The 3,865-nt window shown below is 39.2% G+C and overlaps 1 pseudogene; it reads left to right on the top strand.

The window, feature by feature from the left end:
- The first annotated feature begins 3,225 nt into the window (after window positions 1-3,225).
- Window positions 3,226-3,628, top strand: LOC130020577 (40S ribosomal protein S15a-like; annotated as a pseudogene).
- Window positions 3,629-3,865: the final 237 nt, after the last annotated feature.

Genomic DNA, 3,865 nt, shown 5'->3' with positions numbered 1-3,865 from the left:
CAGGAGTTATTCCTGGCGGTGCTCAGGGGACCATATGGGATGTTGGGAATCGAACCCGGGTCGGCTGCATGCAAGGCAAATGCCCTACCTGCTGTGCTATCATTCTAGTCCCAAGATAGGTTGACTTTTGTGTTACATTTCATCCAACCTGGTGTGCTACTACTGAGATGTCAGTGTTAGAGAGTTTGGAGATACTGTTCCAGAAAATCCAGAATATTTAATTGGGCAGTCCAGCCAGATGCATGGTGCTGGCTTTGGGTTGTGGGAGTGGCTGTCAGGGCTTTGTTCGGGTGGAAGCTGGCCCACCCTACTTCGAGATGCCTTGGAGGTCTCAGCCAGACTGGGTGTCTGAGAAATTTTTGTGACTCGTTGATCTCTTTCAAGATCATTTAACGAGTCTCTGGAAGAAATCTAGTTGATAAGCTTACTTGGTGGTGGTGGTGGTGGTGGGACATGGGTGTCAAAATTCACCTTTTTTGGGAAATGCTTTTAATAAAGAAGTAACTGTTTCAAGCTTTAACGTGATCTTGGAGTCCAGTGGAAGGTTAGAGATGATTGACGTTGGAGTTAATAAATCTCAAAGGAGTTGAGAAGGGGCAGTAAGGAAAGTAGGAGGGTGTGGAGGTTACTGTGCTCTCCCAGATAGTCGCCATGTTAGCCAGACTAACTCCTGACTTGTTTGTGTTGCCAGCGTCAGGATGTCTCCTGATTAGCTCTCTGGAGAGATGCAGTTTGTTTGAAGTCTCAGTGGAAGATGGCAGAAACTATCCATCCCTTGGGTTCTCAACCCTTGGAATAGAAAAGAGCCAGAATATTTTTTGGGAGCTCTGTGCTTTGAGAATCTCAGCCGTTAACAAAGAGTATGTAGTGGTGGTTATTTCTGATGAGTGCTGTTTCTTTGCAAATGAACACCTTAGAAGGAAAAGCAGAATTAGACTAAAAATGCCCTTTCATGGATATGGGATCTAGATAATATGAAAGCGTTGACTTATAGTCATCTACGAAGTTCAGGGATTTTTCATAGTCCTGTGGTCTGGAGTCCACAGTTAGGTTTTATGGTCTGACCCCACGAAGTTCCATATATTTTATATAGAATTTGTATGCATATGTGTGTGTTATTTGAGCATACCTTCAAATTTCATGATATTGCTATAATTATGGTATATGAAAAAAATATAATCTTTAACCATTCCTAAGATGTTGACTTACAACCCCTCTAAATAGAAAAGTTAAATATTAGTTTTTAGTTATTTCCTTAAAATTTGGACAGAAAGGAAACGAGGGCTGATCAGTTCTGGAATATCAACTCTAAAAACTACTGTTTGTACGTTGTGAGAAGCATCAGAAAATGCAATGAAGCAATCAAAACTAATGATTGCTTAGTTTAACAAAAATAACATTGCTATTTAATCATAGTGCCTACACTTAGAAAGGTAGTGATTAGATCTATTTTATTTGAAATCAGTCTTGTGATGTTCTTATTATTAGATGTTTTTATCAGAAGAAATTCTTCCTTAAAAGGCAGTTTCAGTTGCACATTTGTAAGTTGGCTTACTTTCAGACATGAGGTGCTTTGATAGCAGTTTTTTTGGGAAGCTACTCGGAGTATGTGGTAGAATATAAATGGGGCATAGAGGAATTCTTTGCTTGTGTTTGGTTCCTTCAATAAGCAGTGTAGCTGTTTTCCCAAATATTTGCAGATTAGTTTTTTTTGTAAGTAGGGTAATGTTTTATGAGAAGTGTTCTAAGTACAGTCTTTATTGCAGTTTATTGCAGGAAATTTGTTATTAAAGAAATACTGCAAAATAAGAAACTTGATATATATGAGTGTGAAACAAGACTCCCCAATTTAGCTTTTTTTAAGGGGGGTACACATGGTGGTGCTTAGGTGATACTCGGACTTTGTCTCACAGGTTGCTCCTGCAGGTGCTTTGGGACCTTTAGGAGCCAGGAATTGAATCTGAGTCGGCCACATGCAAGACAAAAGCTTAACCGCTGTGCTAGTTCTCCAGCCCCTAATTATGGCTCCTTACCTGATTCACAGTTGATCTTTGGGACAGGGATTCAGTAGCACTGTCACTGTAGCACTGTCCTCTCATTGTTCATCGATTTGCTCTAGCAGGCACCAGTAATGTCTCTATTGTGAAACTTGTTGTTAACTGGTTTTGGCATATCGAATACGCCACGAGGAGCTTGCCAGGCTCTGCCATGTGGGATATAGTAACATTATAAAATTATAGAAATATTTAGAAATATACATAGAAATAAAAATATATATAGAAATTTCTATTAATTGTATAGAAATAAAAATACAAAAATATATAGAAATATTTTTATAAAGTTATAGAAATAGAGAAATATAAAATTATCAAATAATATAGATATTTGCATGGATCATTGTATTTTGAAGTCAGAATCAATAACTATTACCAGATTTATAGTAATGCAAATTATTATAAAGATCATGACAAAAGATCATGGTCTTTTTATATACATGCTAGGCATGTGCTGTACCACTTGCATAGTGTCCTCAGACTGTGTGTTGATATATTAATGTTCAAAGTTGCTGATGGCTATAGGTGGGTGATTTGGAAGGTGATTAGACTGCAGAGTAGGACCCTAATAAACGGGCTTTGTACTCTTATAAATGATCCCTTTTTTTTTCTTTTTGGGTCACACCTGGAGATGCACAGGGGTTACTCCTGGCTCTGCACTCAGGAGTTACTCCTGGCAGTGATCAGGGGACCATATGGGATGCTGGGAATTGAACCCGGGTCAGCCGTGTGCAAGGCAAACGCCCTACCCGCTGTGCTGTCTCTCCAGCCCTTAAATGATCCCATTTAAAGTTCCCTAACCCCTTCTTCCCTGTGAGGAAAGAGTGTTAAGCTTGAACCTGGAAGAAGATCCTCATTGAACCATCGTGGCACCGTGATCTTGGGCTTCTAACCTTAAGTACCCCAGCAGCACATTTCTGATTTCTGTAAATGCCCTTCTTGTGATAGTTTTTTAATTGCAACTTGAATGGATAGGACAGCACAAAGGTTCTGGAAGTCTGTGAGTATATCTCTGAATTCCTCACTACTGAACTATCCAGTGGCAAATGATTCAGAGGTAAATTTTATAATAATAATAATAGAAGTTATTTCACAAGGTTTAAAAAAATTGTCAGCTAGGGAGCAGATACGGGGCAAAAAAAAAAAAGAGCACTGTTTCTGCCATCTTTCCATGCTGACACATCTTTTGGTGGCTGTCTGGCCTCTTGCTGTCAAGAGCATCAACAGTGCTGAGAAGAGAGTTAAATGCCACATCCTGATGAGGCCATGTTCCACAGGCACTGCCCAGTTTCTAAGTGTGACGATGAAGCATGATTTCTTTGACTAACTTGAAGTCAAGGGTGATCACAGAGCAGGGAGAAATTGTGAATGTTACAAGCAGGGTAAACAAAGTGTGGGATGATTCCCCCTCCCAGATTTGATGTGCAACTGCAAGTTCTAGAAAAATGGCAGAGTGGCCTGCTTCTGTCCCATCAGTTTTATTTCATTCATTGACAACCTAACTTGGCATCACGGATTGTGAAGAAGCAGGATGAAAATACACAGAAGGGAAAGTCCTGGAATTCTTTTTCTAGGGATGAAAAACACAGAGGTGCAAGTAAAATCCTTTAATGGGGAAAAAATATTAGGACTGAGTATAGTGATTGATTAATATGCATTAGATTTCACAGTGTGTAAGATAAATAAGAAAAAAAAAACCCACCAGTAGCTCAATCAACTGAGACCCTGATAGGAAATATATATGTTGAAATCCATGCACAGTCCTTAAATCTTATTATGACCTGTAATTGTAACCATACATCCAGCAAATG

Source organism: Sorex fumeus, unplaced genomic scaffold, assembly GCF_029834395.1.
Source record: "Sorex fumeus unplaced genomic scaffold, SorFum_2.1 ptg000013l, whole genome shotgun sequence".
In the NCBI taxonomy this organism is placed as follows: domain Eukaryota; kingdom Metazoa; phylum Chordata; class Mammalia; order Eulipotyphla; family Soricidae; genus Sorex; species Sorex fumeus.
The sequence above is the reverse complement of the archived record's forward strand: the minus strand, read 5'-3'. Positions and strand labels throughout refer to the sequence as shown.